Genomic DNA, 27,026 nt, shown 5'->3' on the forward strand with positions numbered 1-27,026 from the left:
CTTTTTGTTTAGACCTATGACCAATTTCAAATAATATCTGTATGTGATATGAGTTAGACTGAAATTTGCTTTTTTCTATATGGATAACCAGCAGCATTTGTTAAAAAGATTTTACAAAAATTAATATGCTGCAATTTTGACTGCGATTATGGTAGATCTATAGATCTATTTGAAGGAAAGTGACATCTTAAAAATACCAAGTCTCCTAACCCATATATATATATATTATGGGTTATATATATATGGGTTACATTATGGGTTATGTATATAATATATATATTATATATTTTATATATATATATAATAGCTGTCCATTTATTTAGGTTTTCTCTAAGTTCTCTCAGCAACATTTTGTAGTTTTCAGTGTAGAGGTCAGCAAGTTTCTTGGCCAATTTGTTTCTCTAAGGATTTTATGTTTTTTTGATGCTGAATCTTGGAGGAGAGGATTCCAGAAGGTTATTGTTTGTTTTGTGGTTTTTATGTTTTGTTTTGTGTTTTTTTTTTTTTTTTTGTCTTTTGATTCCTTAGGACTGCAAATAAAGTCAATTTTACTTCTTCCTTTCCAATATCTATGCTTTCCCCGCACTCTTTCTTGCTTTATTAGAGCAGCTAGCATCTCCACTATAATGTTGAAAGCAAGTGGTGAGAGCAAACATCCTTGCCTTTTTCTCCGGTGTTAAGAGAAAAATGATCCATCTTTCACCATTAAACATGATTTTTGTTCTAAGATTTTTCGTAGATTTCCTGTATAAAATTGAAGATTCCTTCAATTCCTAGTTGTCTTTTATTCTTAGTTTATCATGCATTGATGTTGAATTGTATCAAATTCTTTTTCTGCCTCTATCAATAAGATGAAATGATTTTTTTTTCTCCTTTATTCTGCTAGCCGTGGTTAATTGCATCCTTTTCAAATGTTGAAACAATCTTGCATTCCTAGGATAAACCCCACTCAATCATAATATATTTTCTTTTTTACATAATTCTAGATTTGATTTGCTAATGCACTATTGAGGATTTTATGCCTGTGATCATGAGGAATATTTATACGTAACTCTTTTTTGTAAAGTTTTTGTTAGGTTTTAGTATCAGAATTGCACCGGCCTCATAAAAGGGATGGTTCCTTCCTCCTGTTTTCTGAAAGATATTACACAAAACTGGGATTATTTCTTCCTTCAATGTTTTCTAGCATTTACCAGTGAAGCCATCTATATCTGACTTTTTTGTTTTAAGGCTTTTCATTGCAAATTAAGTTTCTTTAATCACTACAGAGGTCTTCAGATTTTATATTTCTTCCTAAGGCACTTTTTGGTAAATTGTATTTTTTAAGGAATTTGCCCATTTCATTTAAGCTTTCAAATTTATTGGCATTGAGCTGTTAGAATTAACCCTGTAATATCTTTTTTTAAATTAATGTTTATTTTTGAGAGAGAGAGAGACAGAGCATGAGCAGATGAGGGGCCGAGAGAGGGAGATTGAGCCCTGCATCACGTTCCATGCTGACAGTGCAGGGCTTGCTTGGGATTCTGTCTCTCGTTGTCTCTCTGCCCCTCCCCTGCTCACACACATGCTCTTGCTCTCTCCCTCTCTCTCTCTCTCTCTCTCAGAAAAAAGAATTCAGTGTTTCAATTTTACTGAGATTTATGGTTTAACATATATTAATTATATCTTGGTGAATGTTTAGTGTGTACTTGAAAAGAATTGTAATCTGCAGTTACTGAAAGTATTGTTTCATAAATACCAATTTGGTGATAGTGTTCTTCAGAACTTTTATATCATTACTTTTTTAAAAACTGATATATAATTGACATACAACATTATTGTAATTTCAGGTATACAACATGATGATTTGATATTTGTATTTGTATTTTTGTTTGTTTATTCGTTTACCTGTTTTATCATGTACTGACAGAAGAGTGTTAAAAATCTAAGGAAGCGGGTCACCTGTTTGGCTCAGTTGTTTGAGCATCCAACTCTTGGTTTGGCTCAGGTCATGATCTCACGGTTCATGGGTTCCAGCCCTGCCTCGGGTTCTGCACTGACTGCACAGGGCCTGATTGGAATTCTCTCTTCCTCTATGTCTCTGCCCCTCCCTGACTCATGCTGACTCTCCCTCTCTCTCAAAATAAATAAACTTAAAGAAAATCTAAGGAAGTTATGATTGTGAATTATCTATTTCTCCCATTAAGTGTCAATTTTTGTTTCATGTATTTTGAAGTTCTGGTATTAAATGCATACAGATTTGCGATTATTATGACTTCTTGATGAATTGATCCTTATGTTGAAGACTGCCTTGTCTGAAACAAACATACCATATTAGCTCTGTCTTACATTACTGTTTACATGGTATGTCTTCATCCTTTCACTTTCACCCTACCTGGATCACCTTATGTAATGCACCTTCCACGCCATTAGTATTTATTTGGGTCTTGTTGTTTATCCACTCTGACAATCATTGCCTTTTAATTGGGATGTTTAGACAAAATAAATATAATTATTGATACAGTTACATTTAAATCTACCTACCATCTTGCAATTTTTTTTCCCAAGTTGTTTTCCCTCAAACAAATAAATGTATCTGATTAACCCAAAGTAGTTAGGGTTGCTTTTTCCTAACTACTTTGGGTTAATCAAGTACATTTAGTGTCTGATTTTATTTCCCATAATGACTTTAGCCATATGTATAGATAATGTAATTTCCTATATGTGCAATCATATGCATGCTTTACTAATCACAGTCTCTAAGTGTTATTATTGTATCACTTTACAATTCCTATTTTACAAATATAAGCCCCCTATTCAGTACGATTCCATATACCTGCCATCTCCTATCCTTTGGGATATTGTTAACATCATTTACTTCTCCATATACTATAACACCCCCATACAATACGTTTTGTTTTATTTAAAAATGCCAGTTGCCTTTGAAGGAAGTGAAAAGAAAGATACAATCTTTTATATTTACTCACATATTATAATTTCTGGTGCTTTTTATTCCCATAGATCTGAATTGCTATCTGGTGTTATTTCCCTTCAGCTAAAAGAATCTACTCCTGAAATCATTGTTTCACTATATGCTAACTAATTTGGATGTAAATTTTAAAAAATAAAAAACAAAATTAAAGAAAAATAAGTAAAAATAAAAGAATAAATAACTTCTTACATATCTTATAATGCAAGTCTGATGGAAATGCATTCTGTCTGCTTTTATTTGTATAAAAATGCCTCTTTTTTTTTTTTTGTACCTCCGTTTTGACAGACATTTTTGCTGGCTGGAGGAATTTGTATTGACAGCTTATTTTTCAGTACTTTAAATAAATTTGTTCCATCATCTTCTCCTTCCATTGTTCCTAGAGTAGAGTCAGATATTATCCATAACGTTGTTCAACTGTGTGTAATTTTTCTTTTCTTCTTTGGCTGCTTTCAAGATTTTCACTTCATCTTTGGTTTTCAATAATTTTGCTATGATGTGCCTAGTTATATTTATTCTGATTAGGGTTTGCTGAGCATTTGAGATCAATAAGTTGTTTTCTCATCAAATTTTAGAGTTACACTATTACTTCTTCAAATACCTCCTAACCTTTTTGAGACTTTAGCCACGTACTAGACTTGATATGTTACTCAGATTACTGAGGCTCTGTTCGTTTTTGTTGAATCTCTTTTTTCCATGTTCTTCCCATTGGAAGAAACTTGATCTACCTTCAAGTCAACTAACCTTCCTTCTGGCATCTCCAATCTGGGCAAGAGACCAGAAGATTTTCATGGATTTCTAAAAGAATTCCTTATCTCTGATAGCTACAAGGTCAAAATTTCTGAAAATCGGGACCAAAGGGTAAACGTGTGGATGTTCAGAACATTATGTACCATTGTGACACACTTTATTCACAAAGAGACACTGGAGATGTAATGACCTGTACTTGAGAAAAACACCTTCACTGCAACATAAATAAGTCCTCTCTCTCAGTTATTATCATGCTATTCTAATTCTAATAGTGCACGTTTCATATGCATAATTATTTCATATGCACAATTATATAACTTTCATATGTATAATTATTGCTTAAAATTATAAAATGAAATTATTAATTTATCTCTACTTACAAAAATTCTCAAGTGTCTTCTTTGCCCATCTGTTATGGTTTTTTAAGGCACTTTGAAAATTTGAAGATTGGCAGGACTATATTAAGTCTTTGTTCACTGTTCATAAGAAAAAATATTTAATTTTTAATTTTATACATTTGATTTTATCCCAGATTTATCTATATTTGACTATAAGGTTCTAAGTGAAAGAGTAACAGGTAAAATTGGAAACTATGTTGTCTATTATAAACAGTTTTTGATGTACTCAACAAAATTGGGAAAGTGAGTGACTCTAATGACTGGGTCACAAAACCAGTGATTTCCAGTTATTTGTTTTGACAACTTGGAAGGCCTAGTCAAGTCATCAGGTGAGAAAGTATTGAAAACAGTTTGTAGATCTGTATGCTATATTTGGTATTTAGCCAGGAAAAACTTAAAAGAATTGAGTGACATTGCTTACACAAAGTTCCTGAAATTTCCAAGTTCCACCTTATGATAATGAATTTAAACATTTAATTTCAGTTCACAAACATATTTGGTATCAGAGAAGTATGAAATCATTGTGAAAAACTACAGTGAAGCCATTCAGAAGTAAAATGGAAATACTAGTTGAAATAAAAAGAAAAAAATGACCAAATTTCTGACTTGAAGAGTTTCCATGATTTACAAATGGATGAAAATAGTAGAAAAATCACACACTATTTAGATAACACTAGATACATTTAAAAGTTGAGGTTACAGATTTATTTTACTGCTAAAGTCACAAAATACCTATGTGCCAGTTATCAGTTTATTGCCTCTCAGTCTACATTCACTATCTATCCTGTGATAATGGATTTAAACCCTTTAAGCGTCTGTCCTTTGCAGCAAGCATGACATTAGGTGTTATCATTAGAGGGAGCACGAGGAATATTGCAAAAGGAAGAGGCTTTTCTTCCCAGTTCCAGCGTACTGCTCTTTGGGGTTGTTCCTTGCTCCTACTTTATAGTTGATGTCTATGGGGGCATCCATTTTCTCTCTGTCCCAACTGCATGCCCAGAACATGCAGTCCTTCAGTAAGATCATGATCCCAGGCCCAGCTTGTGACAACATCACTTTGTTCCTTCTGACATGGGCACTGCCCCTGCTTGGTTTCGTGCTGCTCTGCTGGTAGACAAGTTTCTGATGCCATGATTCCCTCTGTGCATCCATCCACACATCAGCGCTCAGCTCCTAGAGTATGATTTCTGCAGTGCTATGTCCTATAGGGTGCAGCTTTCTCTGCTTCTGGTTTTTGTAGACTGTCATTTTTCTGATGCTGAGTTCCTTCAGATCACCATTTCTCAAGCACTGGGGTCCTGCAATGTGTGGTGGTTTTTTGTTTTTTGTTTGTTTGTTTGTTTGTTTGTTTAGTACCTGGTTCCTATAGAGGGCAACTTCTTCAACTCAGTGCAGTGTGCAGTGTGTAATGGCCAGCAGTTAGCAGCCTTCCCTGGCATCTCTTCCAGTTAATTTTTAGTACGTCCTGAGACATAGCATGTCCTCATGAATGGCTCCCACAGAACCCTAGACAGATTCCCAGCAAGTCTCACCAGCTACAGTGACTCAGTGATTTCTCCAACATTCAGTAAGCCCAGCCCTGCCCTCTCCAAAGAAGTATGGTTCTCAGCCCAAGATGGGTGGGGCAGGGGTGGGTAATTCATCCTTGAGTGTTCTTTCTCAGCCCCAGAGATAGGAAATGATACTCACTATATCTGATATTCATTCATTTTATAATGTTTGGGGTTTTTTTAACTTCTTATTAGCTAATTCCCTGTTATTCCAAATTCTGCTTTAGTTAATAATTCTTTGCTTTGTTTTTAGAATTAAATTATTATTCATATTAAGCATCTTTGTTTTAAAAAATCTACCTTTTGCATTATATTTTGTGTTTTATTTTCTGTGATTAATTGGGTAGAATTCTGGTTAAATGGAAATTATTCACCAGTATACATTTTACCAGTGAGTAGGTAAATGCTTTACTTCTTGAACTTTGGGCTGTCAACTTCAACATGTGGATGACAAGTTAGCTGATCATAGGAATGTTGGATTACATTTATTTCTTTTTTATATATTGTAGAGGCTTCTCCGTTGTCATATGCCACCTAAAGTTGCTGAGAATTCTAAAGTCATCTTCCTATTTTCCTTTCTAAGTGAACTTCTGTTTCTTTTCCCTGGATACTTGAAAGTTTTCTTCTTTAAACTTGAAAATCAGTCAGTGTACCGGATAATCTCAGTATTTTTTTTATCTTTATTAATTTTTTTTAGTCACTGAAATACAGTGAATGTTTTGAATCTGACTATTCAGTTTTTCTTTCATTATGAGAAATCTTCTTTTCGTTCTTATTGTAATAAGAACACCTAATATGAAATCTATCCTCTTAACAGATTTTTTTAAGTATGCAATACAGTATTGTTATCTATAAGCATGATGTTATACAGCAGACCTCTAGAACTTATTCATATTTCATAGTTGAAATTTTATATCCATTGATTAACAGCTCCCTTAAGCACTGAGCTCCTCCAAGGCGTGATTTTGTTTTTTAGAACCCAGTTCCTACAGAGGGCGACTTCGTGAACTCCATGCAGTGTGCCCTGTGAACATTCCCCTCTTTGGTTCTATGAATGTGACTATTTTAGTTACCTCATGGAAGTGGAAACATAAACTATTTATCCTTTGCTGATGGGGCTTATTTCACTTAACATAATATCTTCAAGGTTCATCAATATTGCTGCAAATGGAAGTATTTCCTTCTTTTTAAAGGCTAAATAATATTTCATTATATTTCAAAATGTGGCATGTGGGTACTTTATCATTCACCTGTCAATGAACATTTAGTTGTTTCCACATCTTGACTATTGTGACTTTAGTTCTTTTAGATAAATACCTAGAAGCAGGATTGCTGGATCAGCTGGTCACTCTATTTTTAATTTTTTGAGAAGCCTCCATATTGTTTTCCATAGCAGCTGCACTATTCCTACCAACAGCATACAAGGGTTCCGATTTCTGCACATTTTTGCCAACACTTGGCTCCTTTTGTTATTGTTGTTGTTGTTTTTATATAATAGTCATCCTAACAGATGCAAAATGATGTCATTATGGTTTTGATTTGCATTTCCCTGATGATTAATGATGCCCAGCATCGTTTTCTATTCCTATTGGCCATTTGTATGTCTTTCGGAAAAATGTCAATCCAAATTCTTAGCCCATTTCTTAAATCATGTTATTAGTCAGTTTTGTTTGTTTGTTTGTTTGATTGTATTTGCTATTGAGATGTAGAATTCCTTTATATATTTTGGAAAATAACTTCTCATCAGATATACTCATTATTATTACAGGACACAAAAATATACAGAAATCGGTTGCATTTCTATACATTAATAATAAACTATCTGAAAAGGAAATTAGAAAAACTATCCCATTTATAATAGCATCAAAAAAGAATAAAATACTTAAGAATAAACTTAACTAAGGAGGTAAAAGACTTGTATGCTGAAAACTATAAAACATTGATGAAATTAAAGATACAAACAATACAAACAAAAGAACAATATTCTGTGTTCATGGGTTGGAAGAATTAATATTGCTAAAATAATATGCTAACCCAAAGTGATCTACAGATTCAATGAAATCCTTCTCAAAATCCCAATGGCACTTTTTTTACAGAAATTAAAAAAAAAATCCAAAATTCATATGGAATCACAAAAGACCCCAAGTAGCCAAAATGATCTTGAAAAAGAAGAAAGTGGAAGGCATCACACTTTCTGATTTTAAAATATATTACAAAGCTATAGTAACAAGCATGGAACTGGCATAAAGACAGACAGATAGACCAATGGATAGTATAGACAGCCCAGAAATAAATCCATGCATATACAGTCAACTTGTCTTCAATAAGAGTGCCAAGACTGCACACTGAGGAGAGGATAGTCTTCAACAAATGGTGTGTGTGTGTGTGTGTGTGTGTGTGTGTGGCCGGGGGGTGGGGGGGTGGGGGGGTGGGGGCTGGATATCTACATACAAAACAATGATATTGAATGCTTATCTTACACAATACACAAAAATCAACTAAAATGGATTAAAGACTTAAACATAAGGTTTGAAACTGTAAAACTCCTAGAAGAAAACATAGGGGAAATCTCCATATCATTGGTCCTGTCAGTGACTCCATGGCTATGACACCAAAAGCACTGGCAACAAAGCAAAAAATGACAAGTAGGACTAAATCAAACTTTTAACACTTCTGTATAGCAAAGGAAACAGTCAGTCCTTCAAGTGAAAAGGCAACCTACAATGGGAGAAAATATTTGCAAATCATATATCTGATAAGGGGATAATTTCCAAAATAATTCTTATATTATACTTTCTTTTTCAAATTACCACATGGTTTCTGTTTACTGAGAAGACATTGGCTGAAACAAACTGACATTTTATTATAAGCTTTTAATATGTTTATATATTTTATATACATTATAATATGTTTATATCTTTATTTAAATATGTGATAGAGTTTTTCATGTTAATTTTAAAATATGTATGAGGGGTGCTTGGATGGCTCAGTCGGTTGAGCGTCCGACTTCAGTTCAGGTCATGATCTCACTTTTCGTGGGTTTGAGCCTCATTTCCGGCTCTCTGCTGACAGCTCAGAGCCTGGAGCCTGATTCAGATTCTGTCTGTCTGTCTGTCTGTCTCTCTCCCTCTCTCTCTCTTCCCCTTCCCCACTTAGGCTCTGTCTCTCTGTCTCTCAAAAACAAATAAACAAAAACTTAATTAATTAATTATGTATGTATGTATGAGAGTAAATAAATTTTATTTTTCTTTTTTTGATTTTTTTTAAATGTTTATTTATTTTGATAGAGATAAAGACACAATGCGAATGGGCTGGGGCAGAGAGAGAGGGAGGCACAGAATCTGAAGCAGGCTCCAGGCTCTGAGCTGTCAGCACAGAGCCTGACATGGGACTCAAACTCAGGAGCTGTGAGATCATGACCTGAGCCGAAGTTGGACACTCAACTGACTGAGCGACCCAGGTGTCCCTTTTTTTAATTTTTTTTTTTTTTAATGTTGAGAGTAAATAAATTTTCAAAACTACTTTATAAAAGGTACTAACAAAATGTTTAAATCCACTGACCTATTTCTGGGCTCTGCAATTTATAGACACTAGCCACATGTGACCATTTAATTTTATCTACGTTAAAATGAAATACAATTCAAAATGCAATTCTTAAGTCATACCAGCCACATTTCAAGTGTCAATAGCCACATATGCCCAGTGGCTATCATATTAGATAGCACAGATGTGGAACATTACTATCATTGCAGACAGTTCTATAAGACAGTACTTTGAGGAGAGATTTGGGTTTGGCTTTCCTGCCGGCAGTTGACTTATCTCAAGCATTTTATGGGCTCACTTACTGTCTGATTTGTCATCATGGAATACTACATTTATCATCCCTGAACAAGGGTCCACTTCTTCAGCTAAAAAGGTGTGACTATGGGAGCAACTGGATGGCTCACTTGGTTGTGTCTAACTCTTGGTTTCAGTTCAGGTCATGATCTCAGAGTTTATGGGTTCAAGTCCCACATCGGGCTCTGTACCAATGGTGTGGAGCCTGCTCTGTCTCCCTCTCTCTTTGCCTCTGCCTCTGCCCTACTCACTCTGTCTCAAAAATAAATAAAACATTAAAAAATTTTTTTCAAATAAAAATTTTAAAAAGATGACACTATGACTCCATGATTACATAGTCACTGTTCCTCCAACTTATCACATTATCCAAACTCAGCTGCCTCCTAGAACTTTAGAATGGTCTTGGAAATGGTCAACTAAAGCATTGTCTTGGAGATTATATTATGCAATGTTGGGACATTGTCATTAAATATGTTACCCATACTTTATCCCATACAATATCCATAATATGATGTTATATCCCCAAAAGAAGTGATACTTCTCACTATTACTGTTACCTGCTTTAGAAGGGGTACTACAAAAGGGCATACTAAGGTACCCACTAAGCTAAACTTAGGGCTAGGCCACTATCTGGTCATTTGGAACTTTTTATGCCAGTTTACCAGTAGGTTAAAAAACAGATTTACTACACTGACAAGGGAAGTTAACTTTGATTATCATGGGGGGATGGTGCTATTGTTTCACAGTGTGGCAGGAATGAGTGTTTCTGGAACTCAGGAGTTGTACTGGTTTTCTTGGTGCTTCTAAACCCTAACTGTGCAAATGTCTGACACACAGTGTGATAAGGGAAAGTAACCAGAGGTTCCACCCACTCCAGATAAAGGTCTAAGTCTGGATTTCTTCAGAAGCAGACACTGAGACAAGTATTCTTATGAAAAATTATTTATACAGGAGATGTTCCTAGGAAAAACTAGTAGGCGATTAGGTGAAATGGGACTGGGCAAGGAGGAAGCCCAAGCAATAGCATGATATCAAGCAAAAACCAATGGAAAGAAATTTGCCAACCCACAGATGTGTGTGACATCTCACAGCGCTACTTAGCAAGGGTAAGAGAACCAGAGAGTTTCATCCTTGAACCTCAATTGTTGGTTAAGAGTTGCCCCCATGTGGGTGTAAATTCCCATGTACTTCTCAGTTTCCTCGTTTGTAGGCAAAGTGGGTTCCAGCAGCTTCATCAGGTAGCCCAGTGCCAAAGTGATGAAAGTACTGGCTGCTGGATATGAAAGCACACTGAGATGCAGTGTGCACAAAAAAAAAAAAAAAAAAAAAAAAATTATGAAGGGATCCGAGAGGATGTAGACAAGGCATCCATGAAAGTCTATGTTACCACACTGGGCAAAAAGAGATCAGCAGAAATGCTAGGTGAGAGTGTGGGACAATCTAGAATGTTGGTAGAGGAGGAAAATGATAAACACCGGTTGTGGACTTAGGACCAAAGGCAGTAGCAGGCAGCAGAACTTCTATCTTACACACTCAATCTCTGTATTGTAAGTCTTTTTTCTTTAAGAACTTGTTACCAGCCACTACCTTGACACAAATGGAACCTAAACATGCAAGTCATAGACTGTAGCAAATAATGTCAGTATCCCCACCCATATCCCTTGAGTCTTTCTATTTAGTGTTATCTGGAGATTTTTCAAGTGCCAGGATCTGGGCATCTGTGGTTTGAAGGCTGATTCTAGGATCTCTACAGAGGAGTTCTACTCACAGGTGCAGCAGGCTGGAAGTGCCAGGAAATTAACACCGTTTTTTCTTTCTTGCTTGCTAGAAAGAAGCATTCTGCAACCAATTTTGGTACAAAAATATACTTTCTCTCTTACCCCACTTGTGGAAAAATTCAGAGGCATGCATTTTACACAATTTCTCAGAGGTTCCCTGCGCGATTAAGCTTCAATTCTCCATCATGGTAGCTGTTTTAATAGTCTATCTTCTTTCTAGAGCCTTTCCTTCTTTTCTCACTTTACTTAACTCCCTGGCCCAGCTGATGTTTTCTATTCTTTCCAAATAAACTACTTGCATGCAATCTTTATCTCAGGGCCTGCTTCTGGGGGAATACAAACTATGCTAACCATTTATATGATTCTTGGGCCCTTTACACAGAGGTCTCTCACCTAATCAAGTATATAAAAGCATGGAGACTCAAGACAACTATGTGCATGGGAATATTTTTTGGAAAAAGATATTAGAGTGCTATATGTCTCAGCTCCTAAAGAAAAGGGGAGGAAAAAGTTACTCCTTTCTGTCAAAGATAATTAAAACTGGATACTAGTTAAAGTGTCAAGGACAGATTCTAATCAGTCATATCTATTGCAACAGGAAAGTCCAGCATGAACTGAACTCAACTTCCATTTTACAGAAGTGACTAAGTGTTTTAAAGGGAGAATGAGGGACTAGGGAGAAGGCTGAACACAGACTCAGAGTCAGGGAAATAAAAAATTACAAAAGGCAGGAAGGGGAGGTGTTGGTTCATGTGAAAGTCATCTGGATTTGCTAACTAGAGTTTATGGAAGTCAGGCTCCTACTTGCCAACAGAGACTGAGAGACAGGAGTCATATCTTCAGGTGTTGTGTGTAACAAACAGAAAATTCTTTTGGTGGCCTTAAGTTTCATCAGACAGGCAGTTTAAGGGTGAGAAGGGTCATCCTAAGGATGTAGCCTTGAGCTGTTAGAAACTATGATAGTGTTTATTCAAGTCTTTATAGGCCAAGATTGAAGCCTACTTAGGAAGAGGGCTCAGAGGGCCTGGCCAGAGTTTGGTCAAGGAGAGAATTCTTGTCACCTCTTCACCTAACGTATATTAAGACAGGCTACAATGATGGGAGGTAGGTATTTGGTCTTGGTAGTTTAGAAGCACAGAGAACTGAACCACCTGAGAAATCTTAACTGAGAAGAGACTGGCTAGCTAGTTGATTCCTCTGAAGAGAAGTAGCTGACCTTTCTAGACTATAACATACTTTAGTACTTCCCAAGAACCAGATGTGCACCAGGCTGTATAGAAAGCCAAAATGAGATAAGCTTCTTTCCCAATAAAACTGCCAGCATGGGAGGGCAAATAGTCTCCAACAGGGACTATCTGCTTGGAGTCACTGCTGGAAAAGCAGGAGCCAAGGAGGGAGTAAACAACCGGAGAGAAACAGTATACAAAGAAGAGATATCACAGGATTTATAGTCAAAAGGTTCCCCAGAAGAGCCTCTAACTAAGCCATGAAAGATCAATTTAAAGCATCATTTAGGTGTAGAGAGAATGATGGCAGTTTACAACTCATCCTAGTAAAATAAGAACACTCACCCTTCATTTACCTTTTCCTTGTCCATTCCAAACCAAGAAGATTAGAAACGGCATCTTACAAATGGGAGAGTTCCCTGACAATAATGAGAAAAAGAAATCCACCTTATACTTTTCTATGGAGAGCAAAAAATCTACAGGCCCTACCTTTAAATGTGTGTGTGTGTGTGTGTGTGTGTGTGTGTGTTTAGAGAACAAGCAGGGGAAGGGGGAGAGAGAGAGAGAGAGAGAGAGAGAGAATCCAAGCGGCTCCATGCTGAACCAGATGCAGGGCTTGATCTCACAACTGTGAGATCATGACCTGAGCCTAAATCAAGAGTTTGACGCTTAACCACCCAGATGCCCCTACAGGCCTACCTTTGTCATGAACTAGACATTCTATTTTTTAAATCAAAACTGAGTTTTATAATGCAAAAAAGGCATTGTACTTTCTATTGCCTCAGAAAACAAGGAAACCTCATGGAACATGTTATGGATTGAATTGTGTGCCCAAAAAACATATGTTGAAGTCCTAACCCCTGGTACTTGTCAGTGTGATTTTATTTGGAAATAGGATCTTTGTAGATGTATTCAGGTTATAAAGAAGTCACTAGGCTGGGCCCTAATCCAATAGGAGTAGTGGTCTTTCCTTATAAGAAGAAGAGAATCCCATGTGAAGACAGAGACACAGGATCAATGACCAAGTGATGACAGAAGCAGAGACTGGAGTGATGCATCTACAAGCCAATGAAAGCCGAGGATTGTCAGGAAGAGTTAAGTAAGGATTCCCCTACAGGCTCCAGAGGGGGCATGGTCCTGCCAACACCCTGCTTTTGGACTTCTGGCCTCCAGACTGTAAGACAGTAAGTTTCTGTTGTTCTAAGCCCCTTTGTTTGTGGAGCTTCATCATGGCAGCTCTGTGAATTAATACAGCACCTACCAGAGTTTCAAACCATAGCTGGAGGAAACTTCCTTCACTAAATAAATGTTAAAAGATCTGAACAATCTGAAAGCAGAATCTCATTGGGAAGGTATTGTAAACAGGGGCAAAGAATGAACAAGCCCTGAGAGCAGAATGGCTGGAGAATGCAGCCATGTGCTATCCTTAACTCTTAAACAAGTCAGAGAATCCCAAAACTGGTAAGAGGAGGCAATCCAGTTTCAACATATTAGATCTGGACTAGACAAATGTCCACTAAGCATTGCATATTAAACAGAGAAGAGACTACCAACCTGATTTTCAGAATTACATCTGGGAGGTGAGGCCTCTGTTAACCAAGTTATTACTTGGAGGTCAAAGGACATGTCATCAACCTTGCCAAGGCCATTCATTAAAGCTAGATCTAGGTAGCTCTCCTAGGATAAGTAATAGGGGAGAAAATAAGGAATATAAAAAACACTATAGCATAAGAACAAGCAACATAGCCCTAACGACACCAACGAAAATGAAGTTCATGTCTATGAAAATGACTTTCTTCAAGAAAAGTATGAAAAAAAAACATTTTTAAAGAATAAAAATGTGTTTGACATTCTTGACATTTTTTTAAAAGCAAGATAAAATTCAATGGGCTTAGCTTTAAGGATAATGTAAGGAAAAAATAGATAAAAGTAGAATTTCATGAAAAAAATCTAAAATTCGTTACTTGGCAATCAAAAAGAATGAAATCTTGCTATTTGCAACTATGTGGATGGAACTGGAGGGTATTATGCTAAGTGAAATTAGAGAAAGACAAAAATCATATGCCTTCACTCATATGAGGACTTTAAGAGACAAAACAGATGAACATAAAGGAAGGGAAACAAAAATAATATAAAAACAGGGAGGGAGACAAAACAGATTAGACTCATAAATATGGAGAACAAACTGAGGGTTACTGGAGGGGTTGTGGGAGGGGGGATGGGCTAAATGGGTAAGGGGCACTAAGGAATCTACTCCTGAAATCATTGTTGCACTATATGCTAACTAATTTGGATGTAAATTTTAAAAAATAAAAAATAAAATTAAAAAAAACTCAGTGACAATTCAACTGCTCATTGAAGGCTGTGAAAATAAAAACACAGCCTAAAATTGAATTGCTAATGAGAAAGAGGAAAACAAAACAAACAAACAAAAAACTCCTTCACAGAATGCAGAGAGAAAAGACAAGAACAAACATAAGTAAGCAATTATTCTAGGCTAGAAATTACAGATGTGCCAATGGAAGTATAATATGCAGATACTTAATATAAGGAAAATTCAGATTCTTCGAGCCAAAAAATCGCACTTGGATTCCAGGAAACTTTAGTGATATAAGAAGGGTAAAACTTGAATCTAACCTAGTAATTTTTTTATTTGAACATTAATTGTGTTTTAATCCTGAAATCCTCAATGCAAAGGGAACAAAAAAACATTATGACAGAGAGAGAAAGAGAAAGAAAGAACAAACAAAATGGAGACTGAGAAAGGGGATAGATGATACAATGAGAGTTTGAGTTTTGTTACAAATTTGGTGTTTGTGTTTTATAAGAACATAATGTACAGTTACAAGATAACAAACTTGAAAATTCTAACATAATAGACACTTTGGTAGGAAAAATACAAGTTCTAAAACTGATCTAAGTAGGAAATCAAATAAATGAAAAACCATGAAACTGAAATGTTTATCTTAAAAGGTTACCTCCAAATAAAGTTCCTAATATCATAGTAATTTAAACAAGCTCTTTTAAATCTCTGAGTAGCAGAAAATTTTTAAAAACTGTAATAATAGCTGGAGGCTAGAAAATTAAGGAAAATGGCTCAATTCACTTTATTTCTGAACTTAATACCACAAACATATTCACACACACCAGTAACAGATAAATTTCATCGGAAACACAGCTAATACTTAGGTATGCTTCTTTTCATTGCAATTTTTTCTCAGAAGTCCTGAAACCATAAAGCAGAAAATAAAAAATGATTGATGTACCCTTAGGCAAAGAGGATAGGATTGTCAGAAATAAAGGGGAATGTTTGGTTGAGGCATGTTTATTGCATTATTATTTAACAGTACTAATAAAAATTGGAACCAACCTAAATATCAAACAGTTAACATATACTACTCTTTATTTATTTATTTTGTAAGCAAGGGTACTACTCTTTCTCTTTATTTGTAAGATTATCATTATGGAATGTTTCACATGTTTTCTTTTATCAACATAAAAAATCTAATGTCTGAAAGTTTATTATAGGAAGTGAAACACAACTATAGTGATATACAGCTGTAGATGCTTTATCAACAGCTCACACAAACTATATGTAGCCTAACTAATCTACACGTTCACTGGTTGGAATGGGGACAGGCCTCTCCCCTGTTCCAGTCTTGAACTTCTGATATGTACGATCCAAGTACTTGATCGTGAACTTCAGCTTTTCTACTTCCTTCAACCTATGTTTGCTAAAACTCTTTGCTACTTTTAACACTAATTATAAGCATAATAATCTAGTCTTGATTAATTACACATAATAAGGGCTCTGTGGAATTAAAAAACGTAACTAATAAGCTACAAATTGATCTATGACTTTGTGATGACTGTGCAGATATTTTCACATAGCCACACACAGGACAGTCTGACCCAAAGCAATGAGGCTGCTGCTATTATTTTCCCAAGTTTTCCATCCATCCGACTGTCCAAAGGTCCTACTATATTATCTATTATGCAAGTATCTTAAGTTCAAGTTGAAGTTATTGATGCGTCATTCACATCCATTTCTTTTAACTAAATTTCTCCAGCTCTGAAAAGAACAGTAATCTATTAATTAACACAAGGTGAGGTGAAATGTTTGCTGTATTAACGATCCCACGGTGCCAGCATTTTGAACAGTGATGAGTTCATTTGCTCACAGAATAAATTCCAAAAGGCAAAATTTTAGCCAATTTGTTGAAGATGTGTGGTCCTTTCTGGCCAAATTCTGATACGTGCACCACAGACACGCACACGCACACAAACACATTATTTTAGTATACTAGACCCTAGTAAGTTATATGTAGAGGATAGTGGGATGCCAGTCCAACAACCCGTTTGCTGGGCCAGCACACTCACCCCCAGCCACTGTAAGTGCTGGCTGCTAATGGCTCACAGCTGCACCTTCCCCTGGTGAATTGGCCTTAGCAGATGGGAGCTAAGGGGGTTACCACCCCACCTCACCATCCAGACTCACACACAACCCCACAGCAATGAATAATGATAAACCGGCCTCCCTGCCTCAAGGGGAGGTCTACTTTGTGTCACAGTTGATGCTCCTGAACCCACCCCTTGTAGGCCAGGCCAACTCTGAGCTTTACCTGAGACAATATCCTTAGTTCTCTCCCCTCTGCTCTGCTTCTCTCTCTCTCCCTTAGAGGGTTTTCCTGAACAACACCACTCCTTCAATAAAACACATGCCCCTCAGCATAGGGAATACAGTTAATGGTATTGTAATAGCATTGTATGGTGACAGATGGTAGCTGCACTGTGGTGAGCACATCATAGCAAATAGACTTGTCAAATCACTACATTGCACACCGGAAGCTAACGTAACATCGTGTGTCAACTATATTTCAATTAAAAAAATAATTGTACCTGAATCTCCGTCTAAAGCTCTGTTTCGAGGGAATCCAACCCAAAGCTGTAGACCAGCTTTTTTCTAGGATAACTTGACATTTAACTTCATTAATTCCTGAATTGAGTCATCTGATAAAAACATCACAACCATTTATCAGTGAAAATAAGAAAGAAATGAAGGCAAACTACAGGAAGGGATGGGAGATGCATGTCAACTCCTGTGACTTTTGGGGATTTTTTTTTTCTTTAAATAAATATATCTATTCCTGAGTGATGTAGATGATGCTTCCGGCTAACCCTCAGCTCAGTGTTACTCATAACTTTCCTGATTTGGGTTTGTTTGCTTTTTTTTTTTTTTCCACAAGTCACCTCCATCCAAACGCCTATTCTTATTATCAAGCTGAATGTATACATATATTTTTACAGTATTTATCTCAGAATATAAATCTATGCTTCTGCTGGATCACTTATTAAAATCTGTTGGTAAATTTCATGTTTTTATACATTTAAAAGATTGTACACATCCACTACATATACTTACTGAAATGTAATCTTTGCTTAGAAAACATCAGTGAAAACAGAGCAATGATGTGTATTCATCATCTACTGGGGAGAAAAAAGAAAAGCTCAAGCATTTATATTTAGCCTAGAAATGCATGTGCAGGCTTCAATATTTTCAGAGATGTTTTCCTCTGTTTTGAGCTTCTTTGTTAAACGAGCAAATAAAGCAGCCTGTCACCTAAAATATAAAGGTAAGGGATCTGAAAGCAAGACAGGCCGCGTGAGCACTTTCCCTCCCAAAGCCAGAGTCGAATGGAAGGAGAAGAAAGGAGGCTTGTAATGAGACATAAGTAGTTGTGAGAAAAGACATCACAGGCGGTTTCCTGACAGAAAGACTGAGATTTAATCACCCGGAGCTGCTTTTGCAGCCGCTGCCGAGGCGGGTTAGCTGCACCGTCAGGGAGCAGGATGCCTGTCAAGTCTGCAGTAAAGCAAAGGGAATTGCTGCCATCGCGCTGCCTTACAGACAACAGATGATCCTCGTCCGCCATTTATTTTACTTCTGCACATTCTGATCTCGTGTTGTGGTATCTATAGAATACACCGAGCCTGCACATCACTACAAAGGGACATCGGAAAGATTGCTATGAGACCTACGGAAAGTGGGAGGGGCGGGGGGAGCTTCTTTGGAGTTTAGACTACTCCACGGAATCCTCCTGCGTAGCAGATCAGAGATTCATTTGAATCATAACTTCAAAAGCTGCTACGTTTTAGAGGCACATAATTAAAATTTCTGATTTGGAAAGAGAGGTGGGATAATGAGCTTACATATCTTGTGTATTATACATATAGCTCCACATGTAGAGGTGTCCTTAAGCTAGCCAAGACACTGATACCACTTATGTGACCTTGAGTGACTTCACCTCTGTGTGAGTCTGTGTGGAGAGTGGTATTAAAACAGGTACCTCATAGCTTAATACAGGAGCAAATAAGATATTGTATGTAAAGATCCTGACGGATCAGCCCACTTCCAGTCCATGGAGCAAGAGTTAATTCCCAGATTATCAGATTTTACACCGTGTATCACCTTCCAATTCGCTCTTACCGTCATAGTTGTTCAATACTTATTTGTTATTAAAATAACATATAAAATAAAAATAATGACTGTATGTTCTAATGCTCACCCCTGCTTGGAGAATTTGAGGCTACACGGTAAATTGGAAGAAGGCAAAAGAGAAACACTAACACAGTGTTAGGAAAAGGGCTAATTAATTACAGAACTGCCATTAATTTCAGAAATTATTTGTCTTCATCCATTATTGTGCTTACAGGAATAGAATTACATGAAATCTGAGGCATTCAAACAATCGTTACAGAAGTTACTTCTTTAGCTCTTATGAAATTATAAAAATAAAATCATGAACATAATAGCTACCGAATACTGAGCTGACACTGTGTTCTCTCTAAAAGTACTTGTAGTGGGTTGAATTGTGTCCCCACCCCACCCAAATGATATGTCTACCTGTCACTCTGAATGTGTCACTCTGGATATGTCACTCTGAATGTGACCTTACTTGGAAAAAGGGTCTTTGCTGATACAATTAAGGATTTTGCAGCAAGATCATCCTGGATTAAGGAGGGCCTAAACACAATGACAGGTGGCCTTATAAAAGGAAAGGCAGAGGGAGATCAGACAGAGACACACAAGGGAAGGTCATGTGAAGACAAAGACAGAGATTGTAATGATGCAGCCACAGGATTCCTGACCGTCACCAGAAACTGGAAGAGACAAGGAGGAGTTCTCTCCTAGAGTCTCCAGAGGGAGTGTGGCCCTGACAACAGCTTGACTTTGGAATTCTGTCCTCCAGAACTGTGAGAGAATAAATTTTCTTTCTCTCTCTCTTTCTTTCTTCCTTCCTTTTTTCTTTTCTTTTCTTTTCTTTTCTTCTCTTTTCTTTTCTTTTCTTTCTCTTTTTCTTTTCTAAGTAGGCTCCACACCCAGCATGGAGCCCAGTATGAGGCTTGAACTCACAACACTGAGATCAAGATCTGAGCTGAGATCAAGAGTTGGATGCTTAACCAACTGAGCCACCTGAGTGCCCCTAAATTTTCTTTTTTCTTTTTTAATGTTTATTTATTTTTGAGAGAGACCGAGCAGGGGAGGGGCAGAGAGAGAGGGAGACAAAGAATCTAAAGCAGGCTTCAGGCTCTGAGCCTTCAGCACAAACCCATTGCAGGATTCTGACTCATGAACCACGAGATCATGACCTGAGCTGAAGTTGGATGCATTAACTGACTGAGCCACCCAGGTGCCCCTAAATTTTCATTTTTTAAGCTACCAAGTTTATGGTAATTTGTCAACAACCCTAGGGCATGAATATTTTAGTGTTTTAGTATTCTCATAACTATAAATAAATGCATTGTCCCATTTTCTATACTAAGAAACTGTGATTCAGAAAGGAAAATAACTGATCCAAGGTCACTGTGCTAGAGAGTGACTAAGCCAGTTTGTCCAGTTTTAAGGCCTTTTTTTTTTTTAAGTCAATTTTAAACTTCTTTTTTTGAAAGCTTCCTTCCTTTTTCTAACTCCAAGACAGAAGCTATCTCTCTTTGGCATTTTTCTTACCATTTGCTTACCATTTCCTGGAAAAATTGTTTATGTTAAGCATGCATTAAGTCCTCAGGTTGTTATGTCAAGAAGCTCCTGAGGTAGGTTGAGGAGGAAAGAAACATTGAATCTCTTCTTAGATAATGAGCAAATTCCAAAAGGTCATTCCTAATGTTGGCTTGGCATCTCAGAGTCTGAGGAGATGTTGCTCTCTGACATTGTATTGTTAGTGCTGAATTTAGCTGCAGCGTTAAGCCTTCTACCTCTTATTCATAGTTTCTGAAAGGAGCCTCTGGGTTCCTAGATGATAGTTCCCAAGGATCTAGGGGTTGGCAGATCATCTTTGAGACAATTCTGACTGGCCTCACTAGAAGCAAGCTGCTGTGTAAAAATAGTAACTGCCACAGGATTTTCCCAAGACAAAAATCAGACCTGCCAATCACCTCCAGCCTTGGGCTTCCACATCCACTTCTGCGAGGTCAACTGTCACAGACTATTTACAAAGATGGGTCTGAAAATGTCTTCCTCATCCTATCCTCTATATTATATTCTCTTCCTTTTTCTTCACATCTATTTTTAATAGCTTTGTTGATGTATAATTTACATATAATAAAATTAACCCAATTTAAGTATACATTTCATACATTTTGGCAATGTACACAGCCATGGAACCACCACTACAGCCAAAATATAGTACATTTTAATCACCACAAGAGTTTTCTCATGCCTTTCTGAGGTCAGTCCTTCCCCCCCATGCCCACCCTCAGGCATTCACCTGCTTCTTGCCACTTATAGTTCTATCTGTTCAAGAACTTCATTTAAATGGAATGATAGGATACATATATTTTTTGTTTCTGATTTCTTTCACTAAGATAGTGGTTTTCAAATTCATTAAAAATGCAAAATTATTTTGCATTGCTCAATAGTAGTTCATTCCTATTTATGGCTAAATTTCCATTGTATGGATGTACCACAATTTGTTTATGCATTTGCCAGTTGAAGAACACTTGGACTGTTTACAGTGGGTATATTATGAATAATCCTACCATCTCATATCTAATTTTACTTATTTACCCTACTTTTCTCTCTTATCTTCCCTTCTCTGTCTTCAAGACTGTCTTTCTCTTTCCTATCCCAAACAGCCCTAACAAAGTTTGAACCACTTTGACAGTGGTTCTAAAAGTGGTTGTCCCTCAGGAGATTTGTGGCAATACCTGGAAACATTTTTGATTGACACAACTTGAAGGGGGAGGTGCTATTGACATCTATGTAGTGTGGGGATGCTGCTCTATATCCTATAATGCACAGGATAGCACCCCACAACAAAGAAGTACCCAAGCCAAAACGTCAATAGTGCCCAGATTGAGAAACCAAGACCTGTACCTATCATTCTCTCATCTATCTATCTATCTATCTATCTATCTATCTATTTATCTTTATATGAATTATCTTATAAAGAAGGACTTTGCATTAAACCTATTATTTGGTGGAATTTTAAGTAAAAATGTCTTCCATATTTCTAAGGAAAAAACCTGGAATTCAAGGAATAACTTTACATTTTTTACATAAAGGCTTTAGAACAGAAAGTGCATCAACTTCTAGTAAAAATACACAAGACAATACCTGAATCACTGGATGGATTAGTCTTTCTTTTGTGGAAACCATGCACCAAAGTCATTTAGCTCCCAGGTTGAATTCCTTGTTAGTTAAAAGGTAAATGAGTACCTGATCAGATAGCAGTTGAGAAGTGAAACAGCAAGTGTGTTAGTTAGGACTTGGAAGAGGGAAATGGCTATTTTGTCACACACCCCACCAGCCATAAAGGTTAGCAGTGTTACCCTGTTTTCTTTCCTCTTCCAAAATCTACTCAGATGTCCTTATATATCATATGCTTCTAACTTCTAGCTTCAATATCTTACCAGTTTGCAGTCCCAGCAAGGTGGAGACAGCAAATGAAACAATCCTTAGCTTAAAGAAATGACTACTTAAAACAATGACTGAATCATACTTTAGGATAAGCCTATTTTGGAAACAAGTTCTGGGAGTGTGAGATCTTATCTGAATCCGGCACAAAACACTTAATTTACTCAGTAGTGTCATTAGTCTTCAAATTTGTTATATAATTTCTTCCAAGAGCATGGATTTGAAGCCAGGCAGATCTGAATTTTATTCAAAACTTCAGTACTTCGATTTTATACAAACAAGTCTAAAACTCTCAACCCCTCCCAGCCTGGGCATCATCACCTGTATAATGGAGAAAACAACAGCTAATTTAGAATTTGTGTAAGCTTTAAATAATATATTGTATATACAAAGCCTGACACATAGTGTGCCTTTGACATATGTTGATTTCCTTGTCGCTTTCAACCATCAGTTTCAAACTAAATGCTCTTTTAAAAAACTAACATTCTCCTAAAAAACAACAAATATTAAGATTTGTTTAATGTTTAATATTTAAATGTTATGTATGCAACATATGATGGGGTATATTTCTTATCTAATATTCATGAAATATAAGAATTAGACTGATAAGGGGTACCTGGATTGCTCAGGCGGTTAAGCATCCAACTTCAGCTCAGGTCATGATTTTGAAGTTCGTGAGTTTGAGCCCCAGTTCAGGATCTGTGCTGACAGCTCAGAGCCTGGACCCTGCTTTGGATTCTATGTCTCTCTCTCTCTCTCTCTCTCTCTCTGCCCCTCCTCTGCTCGCACTCTGTTTCTCTCTCACACACAAAATAAATAAACGTTACAAAATTTTTTTTAAAAAAAGAGACTGATAAATAGTACAAAGGGAACTCCCTCAAGGCATGCTGATAGAGCAAAATAATTTGCAGAAGAAAAAAGTCACAAGATCAAACCACCTTAACCTAGTTGAAGTTATGTATATTTTTGAAGATAACTGATTTGTGATAGTAAACTAATTTATCAGTCCCTATTACTGTGTTCATAATTCATAAAATATACTTCATCCAAAATGAATTACCAAAAAATTGAATTAACCATGGTACTTGAAAGGCAAATATACCATCTTTTTTTATGCATTAGTCTCTTGTCTCTCCCTATATATATTTTTTTTATAATTTTAGAATTATACTTCTCTTCTGAGTTGTAGAACCATTTGAGACACATTTTACTTGTGAGATGTTATAGAAACAAAATTTATAATTTTCTAGTTTAGAATATAAATGTAAATTCACACTTCCAGAGGAAGTAGAATACCTCTGTGTCTGTTTGCTAACTGTACACATTACAAGAAAGAAGAAGAAGAAATGAAAAAAGAGGAAGGAAGAGAGAGAGGAAAGGAGAAAGGGAGGGTAAAGAAAATGCGAAAAAGAGAAATGTATTCCCTTCGCACAGTAGCAGTAGCAGTAAAAAATCCTAACGTGTGTGGGAAACACTTTGTATCCTGTCTTGTGTGTCCCTGATTCTCCCTGGTCTTTGGGTTTATGCTTCAGAGAAACCCCTAACACTCATGGTACTAATCTATTCAATGATGTATAGAGTTCCTGTTCGTCTCTCTGGGAAGAAGAAAATGGAAACAGGTGTCTTTCTTTACACAGGGATTCCCAAGAGAATTACATTCCTAATGAGGAGAAGGAGGAGCTGGAAGAAGAAAAAAAAAAGGCTGTGCCCAGAGGCAAAACTGTGCAGTTCGACTTTTATTTGATGAACTCCTAGAAACCAAATGCTCAGTTGGAACAATAGAGAAGGACATTCCTCTGTGGCGAATAGCTTTACCAAATGTTTCTCAAGCAGCTGATTCCATATATATTTTTAGTGTCTAGTGTAAACAGCACTGCTGCTTCTAGATTGGAAGATGACACTGGCTGTCATATGAGAGCATCTTAAGATGCCCTGCTAGGACCCATTTCAAGGATTCTTATTCTATTTTTAAAGAGTTATGAGACAGTTTGTTGTGAAATTGAGCCAGGTATCCAGAAAAGAAGAAGAAGAAGAAGAAGAAGAAGAAGAAGAAGAAGAAGAAGAGAGGAGGAGGAGGAGGAGGAGGAGGAGGAGGAGAGGGAGGGGGAGGAGAAGGAGAAGGAGGAGGAGAAGAAGAAAAGTAGAGAGCTTAAAAAATATAGAGAATTGGACAACTAAAATAAAGAATGCAAATGTATACCCATATGCAATTACTTATATTTATAGTATTGAAAAATGTCATCAATGTGATTTACACTGATACAAATCTAATTCTGTTACCCCTTTTTCAATTGTTTCACATATAAACTTTGTACAGGCATAAGGATCATTTCATTACTCGCCCCTAACATCCATCCCACTGCATCTCTCCATCCCTCCACTCCCACCCTAAGCGTTCAAGTAACTTAAAATCACCTGTCATTCCCTGACAACTCTCTTAGGCATTTGCAGGTGCTTCTGCCTGGGATCTTTCCCCTCCCATCATCGTCTAGAAGCTACTCAGTTTTCATCTTTTGCAGGAGGTGTTACCTGACTCCACCCAGTTGATTTAAGCTCCTACTACTCTGTTTTTTACTGTGCAAATAACTCCAGTACACACATAAAAATATTGTCAATGCGATTAACTCCAGACTAGAACACAACCACTATGAGTATAGAAACTATCTTTTCCTCCTTGTGAACACCTATTAAATATTTGTTATCCAAAAATCTAAATGAATAAATGACTAGATGAATGAATGAATAAATTGACTATGAATAGAAACAGACAGAGATAAATTCTCATGAGTCTTGAAGCAACAAAATTCAAAGAACAGGCTTAACATTGGTTTTTAATCAGAATTAAATACATGTAAACTCAATGTCGCTAGTACTAAATCCTATCAATGCAGACAGGAGTCATTTTGACAATTATATAATTAAAGAAGTGACAGTCATACAAATAATCTGCTCTTTTCCCCATTTGCCCAGTCTCCAGACTGCTTGAAGTCAGTGCCCCTCGTGTTTCATAGACCTCCACAGGTGAGACACAGCACGTGTCTGCAAACTTTCCTCAGAGCCACAATACCCTGTAACATCTCCCCTGCCTTCCTCTCTTGCTCTAGTTTCTCCTTGACAAAAACTATTGCTCTCCCACCTAGCTGAAGGTGCCTCAATGCTGTACTTCCTGATGGTGACTCCTGTGAGAAGTCAACAAGGATGCTATCTCCCAAGAGCTGCAAACCACCAACCTATAAGAATCAGAAAGACCAAAGACACTGCCCTGCTCTTACATTTATCAACTTTTTGCTGTCTGAATGATCTAAGTCAAACTATTGTGCTACTTCTCATCCTCTATGAAAATGTTTTTCATGAAAACAGTGCTTCATCCTATGTCTTGCATCCTAGGTATGCAAGAAAATGTGTAAGGTGGGATACCTGGGTGGCCTGGTTGGTTGGGTGTCTGACTCTTGATTTTGGCTCAGGTCATGATCTCATAATTCATGAAACTGAGCCCCACGTCAGGCTCTCCAATGACAGTGTGGAGCCTGGTTGGGATTCTGTCTCTCCCTCTCTCTCTTCCCTTCCCCTGCTTGAGCACACATGCCCACTTGCTTGCTTTTTCTAAATAAATAAATAAATAAATAAATAAATAAATAAATAAATAAATATTAAAATTAAAAACAAGAAAAGAAAATGTATAAGGAGTTAAGAGAGAACTTGACTCTTAATGGCTTCTTCATTGTGATTTTCTATACTTTCTCAAGAATCTTGTGCACCAACTTCTCCTTTCATCTCTCATCCAAAATAATCAGGCTTCCACGTAAACGGACCACTAGTTTCCCATAATCACAAATTACTCAGATAGAGGCACGGAAATCTGAATTCTCTCTGGGTTCAGCAAAGATTCTGGCTACTAAAGACAAGGCTGATGTCAGAATTTTAGAATATTATCTTCAAAATGTCACTGCTTCTTTCACACATCTTTTACATGAGAGAAGAAAATAAGTAAGTTGTTGAGCAACAACAATGGATACCACATGCTAAGTGCCCCAGGAGACACATTTGTATGCCACTGAAGATAGGTTGTTTGGAAATGAGAAGATAAGCTAGGTAGGCCACCCAGTATTAGAAATATCTACCATCAGGGGCATCTGGGTGGCTCAGTCAGTTAAGCGTCCAGTTCTTGATTTCAGCTCAGGTCATGATCTCACAGTTTGTGACTTCAGTTCCTGAGTCGTGCTCTGCTGTGCTGACAGTGTGGAGCCTGCTTCAGATTCTCTCTCTCCCTCTCTCTTTGTCCATCTCCTGCTCATGCTCGCTCACTCTCTCTCTCTCCCCCAAAATAAATAAATAAACTTAAGAAAAAAGAAATATCTATAATCACGGAGAATAACATTTTTAGAAGTTTCCATACACCTAAGAAAAGGCTGGTTATGTTGTAGTCATGACAACAGAATTGGTTTCAAATCAATATAATCAATTAATGATAATTTGCCTCAGTGAACACACTTCTGCAATCGAACTTACCAGTGATAGTCCTTCTCTTTTGAAAGGCAGCCAGTTAGGTATAGGCTTACCTCAGTGAGCAAGTTTCTAAAGCCAATCTATCAGCCACAGTCGTACC

The 27,026-nt window shown here is 36.9% G+C and overlaps 1 long non-coding RNA gene across 2 annotated transcripts in view; it reads right to left on the bottom strand.

Annotated features, from left to right (window-relative positions):
* The window catches only part of LOC144616035 (uncharacterized), a 53,792-nt gene that overhangs the window by 21,880 nt on the left and 4,886 nt on the right, over positions 1 to 27,026 (bottom strand). The window contains exon 1 of one of the 2 annotated variants that reach the window (XR_013554895.1): positions 4,099 to 4,184. The exons of the other annotated variant lie outside the window; for it this stretch is intronic. This is a non-coding gene — a long non-coding RNA (uncharacterized LOC144616035). Of the gene's footprint in view, positions 1 to 4,098; positions 4,185 to 27,026 lie in introns of those variants that run through there. 2 annotated transcript variants of the gene reach the window in all.

This window comes from Panthera onca, chromosome B1 (assembly GCF_046562875.1).
Source record: "Panthera onca isolate mPanOnc1 chromosome B1, mPanOnc1 haplotype 2, whole genome shotgun sequence".
Taxonomy (NCBI): Eukaryota; Metazoa; Chordata; class Mammalia; order Carnivora; family Felidae; genus Panthera; species Panthera onca.